Source organism: Nycticebus coucang, chromosome 9 (assembly GCF_027406575.1).
Source record: "Nycticebus coucang isolate mNycCou1 chromosome 9, mNycCou1.pri, whole genome shotgun sequence".
NCBI lineage: Eukaryota > Metazoa > Chordata > Mammalia > Primates > Lorisidae > Nycticebus > Nycticebus coucang.
Genome location: NC_069788.1, coordinates 10,081,055 through 10,098,337, shown reverse-complemented (window position 1 = coordinate 10,098,337; position 17,283 = coordinate 10,081,055). Strand labels below are relative to the sequence as shown.

General features: G+C 37.3%; 1 non-coding gene across 1 annotated transcript; it reads left to right on the top strand.

Moving 5' to 3' along the window:
• Positions 1–337: 337 nt before the first annotated feature.
• Positions 338–444, top strand: LOC128595017 (U6 spliceosomal RNA). Its single transcript, XR_008382712.1, has one exon. It is a non-coding gene; the product is annotated as a U6 spliceosomal RNA (small nuclear RNA).
• Positions 445–17,283: the final 16,839 nt, after the last annotated feature.

Here is a 17,283-nt window from a genome sequence, read left to right as displayed (position 1 = left end):
TATTTTGCATACTCTACCGATACTATTTACACAGGACAATGCATTGTGCGCTCACACACGTTTTCATGGCAGTTTTGTTTGCTGGCTGTCTCTTTAATTTTCATGTTGTTGATTATGTGAAATATATTTACATGATCTTATATAGCCTGCACTGGAAGACCATACACTATGTAGTTAATTATAAATTGCTTCAAATTCACAGTCAGTAGAGTTTTTATAAGGGGGTCATTCTCGTGATGAGTGTATCTGTTACATTAGGGATTACCCTTGTATTTGAGGCATTAGGAAGGCATCAGTGAAAGGCATGCCAATATTGTTGCGTTAAAAGGAATATGTAGTGCTCGCTTCGGCAGCACGTATACTAAAATTGGAACAATACAGAGAAGATTAGCATGGCCCCTGCACAAGGATAACACGCAAATTCGTGAGGCGTTCCATATTTTAAAAAAAAATAAAAATAAAAAAAATAAAAGGTATATGTGGGTGTACGTGCATTTGTGTGGGGCTGAGGTGGGGAGGGAAATGTTTGCTCCTTATTTTACCCAGAACTCATTTAGCAAGAACATAAATGCTATAAATTCAATGCATAATGACATCAAGATTTTGTCTTGCTTATATGTATGCTATATCTGTATGTATTTCTTATTTGTCTTTTAAAAAATAATATTTATTGGGACAATATTTCAGGTTTTTAGATATATTTACCCACTTTACAGTCTTATCTTGCATAGCTCAGGCTCTTATCTATTTATTCAAAATACATATTTCATTATTGACTAAAATAGACATGGGCATTCTCCTGTAGACCTCTTAATTGAATACCACATGTATTACTATTAAATTGGGATCTATCGATCCCCCCATGTGCACATTTGGTAGTAAAAGTCAATGGAAAGCAAGCAGGTGGGGGGGAGAGGTGGGTTAAATTCACACCTAATAGGTACAAAAGACCCTGTCCAGGAGAGGGCACACCTGTAACTTTGATTAAGACTGTACAAAAGCAATTCATAGAACCAAAACAGTTGTCCCCTTGTAATATTCTGAAATTAAAAAACATAAATTTCAAAAAATATAAATAAAAATTCTAGTCTGTATTATGAAATACTTATGACTTGATTTTTGACATTGTTTGGGTTTAAATAGATAATTTGAAAATGCTTAGTTAATAGCTGTACAGGGATAGGTTCTATTTCATTCTAAAAATTTATTTTGAAATTTTTACTCAAAAATTGAAGGATTACACTATTATCATCCAGATTTCCAGCTACTTGGTACATTGCCTTGGGTAAGCTTCAGACTGTTAATAATTCACTCCTGTCTCCTTAAGGGAGAATCTTATCTTAAACATTTCTAAACTTGTGTGCTTCTCTCCTTCAAAATGTGCTCACAGAATTAATTACATATTGGCATTAGGTAATACTAACCTACCAAACGTTCAGACTATATAGAGGGAGATGTATTCTTTTGCTCTTCTTTCAGAAAAAGACATTTCTATAGGAAAGCTAATGGCCTAACTTCATTCATTTGGAATGCTGAGGTTGAGTAAGGTTTTAGCCATTTTACCTAATAAGGTAAACCATCCTATTTGGTCATTTAAACTAAGCGTGGAGAGAGATCCCAGATTAGGGGCATAGTGCCAGATGACTCTCAACCACAAGCAAGGGCTTGCAATCATCAACAATATGTTGCAAAGCCAAGATGAAATGTCACCAGGACATGTTTATCAGCCCAGAAGAAAAATATGTAACACTGACTTCTGAAATTGCCATGTTTCATCACAGCTATCTGCTGCCCAAGGTCACATAAATAATCCCTATGAGGTGACCATGGCTGCTTAATGGCTTTTCCAGTCAGTCAATCATGGGTGAACACCTTTAAAAATTCAATTGTCTTTTGGGACTGTTGGTGAACTTTGAAGACAATTTTAAGAATACAGTCTGAGTTTAGTTTGTTCTTAGTAGAAAAGCCCATTTTCAGGGATTTCTGTCTTTTGACACTTTCTAAGACATACCAAGTTTCAATCACTATGTTACTCCAACATCTAGTTCAAATGGATTTCCTTAAGTATATATTTCAGAGAATTATGTCCTCTGCCCAGATAACCTTCAACTGATGAAGTTCTGCCGAAACTCCCCAGGACAAGGTACATGAAATAGCTCCATGGGTCTCCTTCATGTATATCAATTGCCAAGATTTCAAAATAATATTTTTAATGTAATATTTAAAAATATCTCAGCCCTATTTCAAATACGTAGGGGAATGTTATTTCTATACTAAGATAATAGAAATCTTATCTTTTATAAGGGGAGGAGAGTTGCTAAATAATATCTAAAAAACAATAGTATAAGAGGTTTCATTCACAGCCATCCATGGAAGTACACACACATGAAAAAACTGAGTATAATTACAGTAAACTATGCAAAGTGTGCATCTACTTAGAGAAGTAGAAGACAGCTTCCCTAGAAGTAGCATGGTATGCATTTGCTCCTCTTCAAAGTCTATTGTCAACGTTTTTCACACAAGTTCACACCTTCCTGCCTGATCATGCTTTCCTGATGGAAATTATGATATCTGTTAAGATTGGAACATGTTGATACTGAAATCAATAGACTATCAATAGATCAATAGCATATCCCCAAAACATCATATTTGTTTTGACTAAGAAATGCACATTTTCTTTATAATTTTTTATCTAGATTAGATTCTCAGATTCCTTACTCAATTTTTGTGTAGAATATTCTGAAAGTAATATTGTCCTATTAAACTTGTGAGGCCACTTTGCCTTTACGGAATTAAAAATCCATTTGATAAATTATATTCTCTAGGTTCACTTTAGTGTAGGTAGAATGCTTTTATTTCAGTGATACCCATTCTGCATAATTTACTGTAATTATACTCAGTTTTATTGTGTGTGTGTGTGAGCGTGCTTCCATGGATGGCTGTGAATGAAATCTCATGACTACCAAGTCTATAATCAAGGCTATTACTTATAGTATTTTTTTTTAGATATTACTTACCAACCCCTCCTCTCCAGCATTATCCTATTATGGAAGTAACATTCCCCTATGCATTTGAAATATGCCTGAGATATTTTTAAATATTACATTAAAAATGTTATTGCGGAATAAATTTATTTATTTACTGAGTTTTAAGCCAGTTATTTTCAGACAATTTTTATTCTTAGAAATCTTAGTACCTCTTTGAAATCTCCCATTTTCATGTATTTAATACCCCTTACTTTTCAGCCTTTGCTAAAAACCCTGAATGATTTGTCCTTCAAGCTAATCATTCTCAGGCCATTTCTTAACACACTGTCATCATTTCTCCATCAAAAACTCATTGAAGGCTCAGTGCCTGTAGCTCAGTGGTTAGGGCACTGGCAACATACATCAGGGGCTGGTGGGTTCAAAGCCAGCCTGGGCCTGCTGAACAACAATGACAACTACAACAACAACAAAAATAGCCAGGCATGTGGCGGGCACCTGTAGTCCCAGCTACTCGGGAGGCTGAGGCAAGAGAATTGTTTAAGCCCAAGAGTTTGAGGTTGCTGTGAACTGTGATGCCACAGCACTCTACCCAGGGTGACAGCTTGAGACTCTGTCTCAAAAAAAAAAAAAAAAAGAAAAGAAAACAAACAAACAAACAAAAACCCAAATTGAATACTTGTTATATACACACAGGAAGTAAGTAATTCTTTTCTTAAAGAAGCTAAAATTCTAAAAAGTATACTTACAAATGAATAAAGTTTGCTGCTGGATTAATGGGAAAGAGCTGGATTCTTGACCATCTGTTTTCTATGGCATAACATCTCCATCCTAAAGAGTGGGCACAGTGGCCCATCATTTGCTAATCCTGGCTTTAAAAAGTAGAAAAAGCTCTAAAAGATGCATATAAAAGAGATAATATGGATTTTGCAACTACAATAATTTCTTAGTCTCATATTGATCAATGAATACGTGTTCTCATTTTAATAGTGTAAGATATTCATACTGGGTGATTTTGGTAATTAGAACCAAACCCCATTAACAGGAAGATGTTGACCCCCTGTAGGCACTTAGGAAGTTGTCATTTAGCCATGTTGACTTTGCAGGCAATTCAGTTGAACATAACTGATTGTATTCATGTCCATGCATGGGCGATATCACTGGACAGTCAGAAATGATTAAAATTGCATAACTTTTCAGTTCTGCATGCCACTATGCATGTAATTCACCTAAAAGTATGTCAAGAAATATAAATAGTGTAGAGAAGAAATTTAACTTAAGCAAAAGGGCAAAATATTCCCAAAGGAGAGAAAGATAACATACATATAATGAAGTGATCCCCCAACTATGATCAACAATTAAAAAAAAATAGGGGAGGTGGACCAAGATGGCAGCCGAGTAACAGCTTCCTTGCATCTGGGCACCGTGAGTCTGGGGAGATAGGACTCCAGGCATCTCTGGCTGGTGGGATCTGCCTAACATCACACGTGAGAGGATACAGGGAGTCAGCGAGAGACTTCTGGACCCCAAGAGGAGGACTAAAACAGTGGAAAACCGGGAAGTGGTCGTGTGTGTTCAATCCGTCTGAACCCGCCCGCAACTGTAAGTTCAGTAGCGAGACTGCAAACCAGAAAGGCCTTAACTGTGAACTGTTTTGGTGTCTTTGGACTTGGCACTCAGCTGAACTGCCTTGAGGAGAGCCTGAGCGGGAGTGCGGAGAACTTTGGCCGTTGTCTAGGGCCCCAGTCTGAGCCCCTGAGCCAGACGGAGCTAATAGTCTTTGGCTCTGGGTCACAGGCAGCCATTCTGAGCGATCGGCCCCGGCAAGCTCTGCCCTCAGGGTCGCAGAGCTAGAATTGGGTGGGAGCTGGTAACCCAGCGACCAAGTAGCCTAAGGGCGGGGTCTGAGCCGCCTTGCAGCACTAACCCTCGGGGCAGAGGGAGACCAGTTTTGGCACACAGGGTAAGTGGATAGCCACTTCAGCAGTGATTCCAGCGACAAGCACTTCCCCTGGGAAAGCTTCTGCTCAGCAAGTGAACAAGTTCAAAGTGCCTTTTAAGTGGGCTGAAGAGAGATTTAGGATGTCTACCTGCTGGGGTTTGAGAAACTAGCAGCCTCCAGTCGTATCAGAACTGTGATTAACATCTCATACCCCAGAAGACCACGTGTTGCCCAGACAATATTCAATAACATATACATACTGCTTTGTTTTTGGTTGTGTTTTTTTTTTTTTTTTTGGTTTGGTTGTTTTTTTTGTTTATTTTGATGTTGTTGATTGTTGTTTTGTTTTTTAAGTTCAACCTTTTCCATACAGATCCTTTTTCTTTCTCAATTTTTCCAGTTTAATTATAATTTCCCATTGCTGCCTATTTCAATAATTAGAACTTCATTTTTGTTAGTGTTTCTACCGCTATTATTTGGTTTTTCCAGCCAGTTTTATCCCATAAAGTTTTCTGTTTGCTTGTTTTGGTTTGATTTATAGCATTTTTGTCTTTCCTCTCTACTTGGTGGAGGTGGGGTACTGTGTCTGATCAGGTTAGCAAAGAGCTGCTGACCTCAAGGGAACCACCCAAATGGGCACCCCCAGAGGGTGGTTTTTTTTTTTTTTTTTTTTTTTTTTGTAGAGACAGAGTCTCACTTTATGGCCCTCGGTAGAGTGCCATGGCCTCACACAGCTCGGTGATTTTTTTTTTTTTAAGGTTGTATCAAATTATCCTACTGTACACCTATATTGCTCTGTCTCCCTCTTTCTGTGGCTCTCTTCTTTTTGTCAATATCCCTTTTACCCACCCCCTCTCCTTTCTCTATTTTTCTTTTTTTTCTTATCACTCGGTCCTCCTTTCTTTCATCCCTTTTTTGCTCTTCAACCTTCTCACCCCTCTGGTCCTGTAACCCTTAGTCCACAGGCATGAGAACTTAAAGAGCAAGAGGAAGTGAAAGGAAAATTAGGGCAAGGAAACAGATAAAAGAAACCACTCATGAGGAAGAATCAGCAGAAAACTCCAGGCAACATGAAGAACCAGTCTCGAACAACCCTGCCAAGGGACCATGAGGTAGCTACTACAGAAGATTCCACCTATACAGAAATGTTAGGAATGACAGAAAGGGAATTTAGAATACACATGTTGAAAACAATGAAAGTAATGATGGAAACAATGAAGGAAACTGCTAATAAAGTTGAAATTAACCAAAAGGAAATTCAAAAACAGAATCAAATATGAGATGAACGATATGAAGAATATAAAAAGGATATAGCAGAGCTGAAGGAAATGAAACAGTCAATCAGGGAACTTAAAGATGCAATGGAAAGTATCAGCAACAGGTTAGACCATGCAGAAGAAAGAATTTCAGAGGTGGAAGACAAAGTTTTTGAGATAACTCAGATAGTAAAAGAGGCAGAAAAGAAGAGAGAGAAAGCAGAACGTTCACTGTCAGAAATATGGGACTTTATGAAGCATTCCAACATATGAGTTATAGGAATTCCAGAAGGGGAAGAAGAATGCCCCAGAGGAATGGAAGCCATACTAGAGAATATTATAGAAGAAAATTTCCCAAATATCACCAAAGATTCTGACACTCTGCTTTCAGAGGGCTATCGGACCCCAGGTCGCCTCAACTCTAACCGAGCTTCTCCAAGACACATTGTGATGAACCTGTCCAAAGTCAAGACAAAAGAAAAGATTCTGCAAGCTGCCAGGAGTAAGCGCCAGTTGACCTACAGGGGCAAATCCATCAGAGTGACCACAGACTTCTCTAAGGAAACTTTCCAAGCAAGAAGACAATGGTCATCTACCTATAATCTACTTAAACAGAACAATTTCCAGCCCAGAATTCTGTACCCTGCTAAGCTAAGCTTCAAAATTGACGGAGAAATCAAATTATTTACAGATATACAAACATTGAGGAAATTTGCCACAACAAGACCAGCTGTACAGGAAATACTTCAACCTGTTCTACACACTGACCACCACAATGGATCAGCATCAAAGTAAGAACTCAGAAATTAAAGGACAGAACTTAACCTCCACACTGTTGCAAAAGATAAAACTAAGCAATGGACTCTCACAAAATAAGACAAATAGAATACTACCACACTTATCAATTATCTCAATAAATGTTAATGGCTTGAAATCCCCACTGAAGAGACATAGATTGGTTGACTGGATTAAAAAACACAAGCCATCCATCTGCTGTCTGCAAGAAACACACCTGGCTTCAAAAGACAAATTAAAGCTCCGAGTCAAGGGTTGGAAGACAATTTTTCAGGCAAATGGAATTCAGAAGAAAAGAGGAGTTGCAATCTTATTTTCATATACATGTGGATTTAAAGCAACTAAAGTCAAAAAAGACAAAGATGGTCACTTTATATTGGTCAACGGAAAACTACAACAAGAAGACATTTCAATTCTAAATATTTATGCACCCAATTTAAATGCTCCCAGATTCTTGAAACAGACCTTACTCAGTCTGAGCAATATGATATTTGATAATACCATCATAACAGGGGACTTTCACACTCCTCTTACAGAGCTGGACAGATCCTCTAAACAGAAATTAAACAAGGATATAAGAGATTTAAATGAGACCCTAGAACAACTGTGCTTGATAGACGCATATAGAACACTCCGTCACAAAGATAAAGAATATACATTCTTCTCATCACCCCATGGAACATTTTCCAAAATTGATCATATCCTGGGACACAAAACAAATATCAACAGAATCAAAAGAATTGAAATTTTACCTTGTATCTTCTCAGACCATAAGGCACTAAAGGTGGAACTCAACTCTAACAAAAATGCTCGACCCCACCCAAAGGCATTGAAATTAAACAATCTTCTGTTGAATAACAGATGGGTGCAGGAAGAAATAAAACAGGAAATCATTAACTTCCTTGAGCATAACAACAATGAAGACACAAGCTACCAAAACCTGTGGGATACTGCAAAAGCAGTTTTGAGAGGAAAATTCATCGCTTTACATGCCTACATTCGAAAAACAGAAAGAGAGCACATCAACAATCTCACAAGAGATTTTATGGAATTGGAAAAAGAAGAACAATCTAAGCCTAAACTCAGTAGAACAAAAGAAATATCCAAAATCAAATCAGAGATGAATGAAATTGAAAACAAAAGAATCATTCAGAAAATTAATGAAACAAGGAGTTGGTTTTTTGAAAAAATAAATAAAATAGATAAACCATTGGCCAGACTAACGAGAAATAGAAAAGTAAAATCTCTAGTAACCTCAATCAGAAATGATAAAGGGGAAATAACAACTGATCCCACAGAGATACAAGAGATCATCTCTGAATACTACCAGAAACTCTATGCCCAGAAATTTGACAATGTGAAAGAAATGGATAAATATTTGTTATCACACCCTCTCCCTAGACTCAGCCAGGAAGAAATAGAGCTCCTGAACAGACCAATTTCAAGCACTGAGATCAAGGAAACAATAAAAAATCTTCTAACCAAAAAATGCCCTGGTCCAGATGGCTTCACTCCAGAATTCTATCAAACCTTCAAGGAAGAGCTTATTCCTGTACTGCAGAAATTATTCCAAAAAATTGAGGAAGAAGGAATCTTCCCCAACACATTCTATGAAGCAAACATCACCCTGATACCAAAACCAGGAAAAGACCCAAACAAAAAGGAGAATTTCAGACCAATCTCACTCATGAACATAGATGCAAAAATTCTCAACAAAATCCTAGCCAATGGATTACAGCTTATCATCAAAAAAGTCATTCGTCATCATCAAGTAGGCTTCATCCCAGGGATGCAAGGCTGGTTTAACATACGCAAGTCCATAAACGTCATCCACCATATTAACAGAGGCAAAAATAAAGATCACATGATCCTCTCAATAGTTGCAGAAAAAGCATTTGATAAAATCCAGCATCCTTTTCTAATTAGAACACTGAAGAGTATAGGCATAGGTGGCACATTTCTTAAACTGATTGAAGCTATCTATGACAAACCCACAGCCAATATTTTACTGAATGGAGTAAAACTGAAAGCTTTTCCTTTTACAACTGGAACCAGACAAGGTTGTCCTCTGTCACCTTTACTATTCAACGTAGTGCTGGAAGTTCTAGCCAACACAATTAGGCAAGACAAGGAAATAAAGGGAATCCAAATGGGAGCAGAGGAGGTCAAACTCTCCCTCTTTGCTGACGACATGATCTTATACTTAGAGAACCCCAAAGACTCAACCACAAGACTCCTAGAAGTCATCAAAAATTACAGTAATGTTTCAGGATATAAAATCAATGTCCACAAGTCAGTAGCCTTTGTATTTGCCAATAACAGTCAAGATGAGAAGCTAATTAAGGACACAACTCCCTTCACCATAGTTTCAAAGAAAATGAAATACCTAGGAGTATACCTAATGAAGGAGGTGAAGGACCTCTGTAAAGAAAACTATGAAATCTTCAGAAAGGAAATAGCAGAGGATATTAACAAATGGAAGAACATACCATGCTCATGGATGGGAAGAATCAACATTGTTAAAATGTCTATACTTCCCAAAGCAATCTACCTATTCAATGCCATTCCTATCAAAATACCAACATCATACTTTCAAGATTTGGAAAAAATGATTCTGCATTTTGTATGGAAACGGAAAAAAACCCGTGTAGCTAAGGCAGTTCTCTGTAACAAAAATAAAGCTGGGGGCATCAGCATACCAGATTTTAGACTGTACTACACAGCCATAGTGCTCAAGACAGCATGGTACTGGCACAAAAACAGAGACATAGACAGTTGGAATCGAATTGAAAACCAAGAAATGAAACTAACATTTTACAACCACCTAATCTTTGATAAACCAAACAAGAACATACCTTAGGGGAAAGACTCCCTATTCAATAAATGGTGTTGGGAGAACTGGATGTCTACATGTAAAAGACTGAAACTGGACCCACACCTTTCCCCACTCACAAAAATTGATTCAAGATGGATAAAGGACTTAAATTGAAGGCATGAAACAATAAAAATCCTCAAAGAAAGCATAGGAAAAGCACTGGAAGATATTGGCCTGGGGAAAGACTTCATGAAGAAGACTGCCATGGCGATTGCAACAACAACAAAAATAAACAAATGGGACTTCATTAAACTGAAAAGCTTCTGTACAGCTAAGGAGACAATAATCAAGCAAAGAGACAACCTACACAATGGGAAAGGATATTTGCATATTTTCAATCAGACAAAAGTTTGATAACTAGTATCTATAGAGAACTCAAATTAATGCACATGAAAAAAGCCAACAATCCCATATATCAATGGGCAAGAGACATGAATAGAACTTTCTCTAAAGATGACAGACAAATGGCTAACAAACACATGAAAAAATGTTCATCATCTCTATATATTAGAGAAATGCAAATCAAAACAACCCTGAGATATCATCTAAACCCAGTGAGAATGGCCCACATCACAAAATCTCAAAACTGCAGATGCTGGCGTGGATGTGGAGAGAAGGGAACACTTTTACACTGCTGGTGGGACTGCAAACTAGTACAACCTTTCTGGAAGGAAGTATGGAGAAACCTCAAAGCACTCAAGCTAGACCTCCCATTTGATCCTGCAATCCCATTACTGGGCATCTACCCAGAAGGAAAGAAAGACTTTTATAATAAGGACACTTGTACTAGACTGTTTACTGCAGCTCAATTTACAATTGCCAAAATGTGGAAACAGCCTAAATGCCCACCAACCCAGGAATGGATTAATAAGCTGTGGTATATGTATACCATGGAATACTATTCAGCCATTAAAAAAAATGGAGACTTTACATCCTTCGTATTAACCTGGATGGACGTGGAACACGTTATTCTTAGTAAAGCATCACAAGAATGGAGAAGCATGAATCCTATGTACTCAATTTTGATATGAGGACAATTAATGACAATTATGGTTATGGGGGGGGAACAGAAAGAGGGAAGGAGGGAGGTGGGTGGGGCCTTGGTGTGTGTCACACTTTATGGGGGCAAGACATGATTGTGAGAGGGACTTTACCTAACAATTGCAATCAGTGTAACCTGGCTTATTGTACCCTCAATGAATGCCCAACAATAAAAAAAAAAAAACAATTAAAAAAATAAATTCCACAAGAATGCACAAAACAATTGGTATAAAGATGTGTATCGATTAGCTATCTTGACATTAGAAATGTTTGTATTGAATGTTTTTTATCAAGTTCTCATCTAAAGTTGTCCGTCCTTTCTGGTTGGGTCCATTTGTAAGGTAGCAGCGGGGTCTTTAAGAATCTTTGTGTTACTTTCAGACAAGCTGTTCTGTAGCTTTCCAGAGACCTATTGTCAGAGAACTTCTCTGGATAAATCAAACGTATTCTTATCAATAGAATTTTAAAAAGTGCATTTTTTACATATTTCATGATTAAAATATACAAATTTATTTCCTACAACATCATAAAAGTATATAATTCTATAAAACTTATAATTTTGCTGCTTTCAATAATTTTTATCATGTAAAAGTGATTTTGATGAAAGTCTTTTTAGGAAAAGTCTTGTATAACTAGTAGGTAATAAATTTTTTTCACTTATTAACATCAGAATTAGCATTTAATTTTTTCGGAGAGGTACTGTAATACTCTTGGCAGACACAGTGTTCATGACATGCTTATGAACACGAAGTTGTTAAAAACCTTTCCAGGAAAACCATACCCTGCCCCAAAGTTTATAGTTCATTCTCTTGAAATTATGATGCAGTCACCAGCCAATCAGATTAAAATAAGACTTTAAAATAATGTTAGTCCTAAGAAGCTAAGAATTCAAACATGCAAGAATGTTCTTAAAAGGTTTGGAACTAACATTCTGATTACACACCAGATTTATAAATGAAAAATATTTATTGAAAATGTTCAGAACAAATTTTATAGTAGTTTATTAAATCCTGAGGTAAATCCTCCCCAACTCACCTCCATATGGAAAAGAGATGGCTTTTATCAATGGGGGAATAACTGATTAAACTCCTTAACCTTTATAATCACATGTTAAATGCCCATTAAATCCTGCCTTATATAAGGGCAAGAATTTTCCTAGCCAAGCCTCTATTAATAGATGTAACTTCAAATGCTTGCTATCCAGATATTCTATAACCTTAGCAAGGAAATATTTTTCAGATCTGATAATCTAAGGAAGTAATTGCAGTTGCTCATGATTTTCTGTGAAAGGCTGTTGACACATACAATTATAAACCTCAAATACATCGAATCAATGTTGGCTGAGGTGAAAAGAAGCTACAAAGAACAATGGTATTTAATACAAAGTTTTAAAAGGAAGTAAAATAGCTATTTAAAAGAACTACACTAGTATTGTTTTATATAAAGGTAAGGGAGAAAAGTGGAGAATATTTTCACACCAGCGTCCACAAGAACACTAGCAGGCTAGGGCAAAAGTATTAATTTTTTTTATTGTTTCAGGTTAATTGAGGGTACTAAGAATTAGATTACAATGTTCGAATTTGTTAGGTAAAGTCCCTCTTATAATTATATCCTGCCCCCAAGAGGTGTGCCCTACACCTTAACATTGTGCCCATGAAGTGGGCACACACCCATTCCCTTCTTCCTCCCCTCTCCCAGCTTCCTTGTGCCCCACGCCCCCGTCTTTAATAGATTTGAATTTTTCTCTTATGTGGTTGTGTATTAGATTGTCCCATTTGATCTGCAATCCCATTATGAGAAATTTACCCAGAAGTAAAAAAAGTATTAATTTTAAAATAAATCTTTTGTCTTAGAATTTAGTTTTATATTTATAGAAAATTTGGAAAGATAGTACAGAGAGTTCCATATATCCCTTGGACATCCAGTTTCCCTGCAGTTGATAATGTTATGTTACTTGGGCATATTTGACACAACCAGGGAGCCAACATCAGTGCACTTCTATTAACTAAACTTCACATTTTATTCAGATTTAACTAGTTTTTCCTTAATGTCTTTTCTTTTTCTTTCCTTCTTTGTTTTCCAGCACACAATCCAGCACACTATACCACATGTATTTAGACATCGTGTCTCCTTGGGCCCCTCCGCTGTGACAGTGTTCAGTCTTTGCTTGTTTTGATGACCTTGACTGCTTTGACAAGTACTGTTCAGATGCTGTGTCCTGCAGTTTGGGTTTGTCTGCTGCTTTTCTCATGGGTAAGCTTGAGCTACAGATTTTTAGGGAGAGTGCATACCAAAATAAAGTTTCCATTCTCATCACATCATACCAGAGACAATAGCAACGTGACTGACATCACGGGGCGTGACGACCCTCGTTGCCCAGCTGATGTACTTGCCATGTGTCTCTACTGTAAAGTTAAAACGTCTTATTTTTTTTAACATCAAATCTGTACGTGTTCTGTGTCATTCTTGACTGCCCCATTCTTTGAACCCTTTCCTGCGATAAAAACTTTCTCACCCGTGAGCTCTTGCTTTGCTGAGGCACCAGCCCAACTCGTCCCTCCAGCCTCCTTGTGGTATGTGAGGGGAGAGGAGCTCTTTCTGCAGCCGTCAGAGCCATCGGCCCCCAGACACTCAGCCCAGGGCCAGGTGGAATGTGCTCTGGTGACAAGATGGCAGAGATAGATAGGTTGAGAGGCAGCAGGGACAACAATTCACTTATTTGTCAAAAACCTCAGGATTCTGGTCTTGCCTCTCTTCACCACACCAGGAAGCTCGCTCTATTCGATTCTTTTTAACCACAGCAAAAAGCTTTTTTTTTTTTTTTTTATAGGTTACTATTTATTTTTCAACATAGGTAAACCCTAAAGTTGACAAATAATTTATGTTAAAAGGAAACAGTGTGAAGTCAGGGTTAACCTAATGGTATGTTATTCTCATGCCCTTGCAGCCTGGTATGTTTCTTGGTAGAAAAAAGGATAAAATTGCAGCTGGTCCATAGGGAGGCGTGTCGTACACAAGAACATTACCTGGTGGGGATTGCAGTGAAAAATTGCTGGCCTTTATTCCTGCTGTTATTTGTTCAAATTCCAATTTTCCATAAAGCTGACCAGTTCACACTTTTGGACAATACCTCACTAGATCATCAGTAGCTAATCGTGAGCACATAATGCTTCGTCTGTGATTGCTGTCTAGCTTTTACAAAAACTTACGGTCAGTATTAGAAGCATGATTTTTATTTCAGCATTTTAATGTTGTCCATACATTTCCATGATGTAAATACCTAATTTTCACCTATGAAATGAAGAATATTTAAGAATGACCAAATTTAGTTTTCCCTGAACATTTCATTTTTCCTCTCTATTCAAGGAATTGTTTTTTAATTTTTTTAATTTCAAATAATTAGAGATGTGTAAGAAGCTACAAAGAGATGTGCAGGCTGAACAATTACAAAGAGATCTACAAGGTTGGACAATTAAGTTCACAAACTCAGTCTAGAAAAAGTACCACATGCCTCATTGCTAAATCACTACAATCACCTCTGAAGCACACTCCTTGGGAGGCTATGGACAGATGCCAGTGCCTACTCCACCCTTTTAATCACTTTTTCCAGGATAAGTTCATGAACTTAATTGTGAGGGCAACTTCATATGCCCTTTTACCTTAGACTTCCCCAAGATAATATCCTACATGACTAGAATAGGGTAGGAATCCTAGGAAACTGTCATGGGTACAAGGCAAAGAGCTTTTTCAGATTTCTTCAGTAATGCGTGCGTGTGTGTGTGTGTGTGTGAAGGAAAATCCTTAATTTTTCAGTTTCTCTCTGCCATACGCTATTGGTTATGGTAAAGAATGCTAACTGTTATGATCACTAAACTCAGAAAGCTAGGAGACTATTGTAACAGGTATTTATTACTCAGACAACAGCCAACGTGACTGTTTCTGCCTATGGATCACCTTCTATGTGGTCATTTAAAAACCTGATTCCTTCTAGATTTCAGGTCCATCCTCCTTTAAGCCCTACAGTAGGATCTTTTCAACTGGAAGATGGGGAAAGAGGGAGGAGATCGCACATGGGAGGCCTACACATGTCAGGTGTAGATGTGGTGTTCATCTCTCTAGTCACACTTTGTTGGTCAGGACTCAGTCACGTGGCTACTTACTATAACTGCAAGAGAGCCGGGGAATGCAGTTTAGCTACACATCCAGGAGGAAAAGGGAACGGGCATTATTGGTTTCTGCCACATGTAGTTCTTTGAAGAGCCAGGTTTTATGCCTCCTCATCTTTTGTTGGCAGTATTGATGACAATTTTTACTACATCCTTTTTTTCTTAATCTTTTTTCAAATATTCTTCCTAAATTTAGTTATGAAATTTCTGGATTTTTTCTGTTTTGTTATCATTATGGCAAAGAAATGGGAAGTGAATTAAATTCTATAAGCTCTACAGAAGTTAAATAATTTATCCAATATTTTAATTGCAAAGTTTTGTTTTTATCCTTCAAAATCTCTTCTTTCTTGTTCTCTAATGTGCTAAAAATTAATAATAAAAATGTACTTGGTCAGTTCTATAAAAATAATTCATTCTATAGATATAAACTTTGTCCAAGTAGTTTATATCTTGAATATTGATCACAATAAGAAGAAATTATTAGCCAGGCACAGTGACTAACACCTGTAACCTTAGCACTCCGGGAGGCCAAAGTGGGTGGATTGCTCGAGTTTAGGAGTTTGAGAGCATCTTGAGCCAGAGCAAGACACCATCTCGATTAAAAATAGAGAAACTAGCTGGGTATCATGGTGCATACCTGTAGTCCCAGCTACTTGGGAGGCTGAGGCAGGAGGATTGCTCAAGCCCTACAGTTTGAGGTTGCTGTGAGCTATGACGCCATCGCACTCTACTCAAGGAAACAAAGTAAGACTCTGTCTCATAAATATATATATTTTCTGAGATGTTATTTTTATTTACATAGATTATTTGGAATTGTCTTTGTAGTCTTGATTTTAAGGTAATATTTTAAAAAGATGGAAGCTGTGCACTGTTTGACTGTGCCCCAAAGCAATTCAGTAACCTAATTCTGCTGAATTCTATGACTGTGTGGGTTCAGACAGTACATCTTCTGCCGTTAGACATACAGACCCCAATGGAGATGTCATTTACTTACTTACAAATCTTACAAAAAGAAATTTTGCAAGCTCTAATGATGGCAGCATGTAGCTATGAAGGACCATGTTTAATCACAAGAAATCAGGAGAAGGAGGCCACTTTCCCAACTTCCATTCTCCCATGAAAGTCTTATAAAAGAGACAAGGACTTAATTTGTAAATTATTGTGCCATGGAAAGTCCTTAAATAAACATGAAAGTCAGTTCTGCTCTTTAGTAATTTTTGAATCTCAAATCATTATTTCCACAGTAAAGTATCACTGTCTTTGTAGTTTGAGGTATTATTAAGAAATTAAAGCACAGATGTAAGTAGCTAAAAATCAGTGAACAGATGGAAAGTGTGGTATTCCTTTTAGAAGCTTTTCCAACTGAAATTTGACATCAGTTGTGGATTGGTCAAATATCCTGAAGAAATGCTAAAGCCAAACACTGAGTTTAATCCTGCCAGTTTTCCCACAATAGTGCATATATGTAATTAAGGGGAGGCCTTGACTGTCTATCTTTGGTGTGACTTCATTTCTTAGGTATGTATGATGTAAAACCCGCATCCCTGAAGCGCATCAGGCTTTCCTGTTCTTCCCAGACACTACCATTCCTTTCCTTTCTCCCTTTCATCCTTTCTGGCATGACAAATATAGACATGAATATGGGAATCATCTATGAAGTTTTCAGGGACAAGCATTTCAAGCTGTTTTCCAGAGCAAGAATTATACCATGCTATTTTTCTATACACTAATATTGTTTAAATACTTTATTAACATTTAATATTCTTTAACTTGTTTTCCATTTTTATACCAGAAGTATGATCTCAAGTATACATTACAGAAAATTTAAGTAGTTTTCTTCCTGCCATGAGTTAATTTTCAATTATTAGCTGGCAAGGGACATTATGCCATGACACTGTCATCTGGTAAGTAAGTTGTCTATCTTGAGCTTTGGAATATACGAATCTTCAAGTATGAGAATTTGCACCCTATTTGAAGGAAAGACTGACGTTGCAGAATGAAAAGCGGCACTTTATCTTCAAAATGGATGCTTTTCATTTTGTGAATTAACTGAGATGAATTTTACCTTCTTATTGTGCTTTCTCCCTACGGGGCCAGGCCAGCTCCTGCTTCTTGTGCTAGCTGTCACGTGGTTTGTAGTTCCAGAATGTTGTTCCTTGGAGCCCAAGGACAAAACAATGACAAGAGAAATCTGCTGTAAAAATAGCATCATAAGAATGGAGAA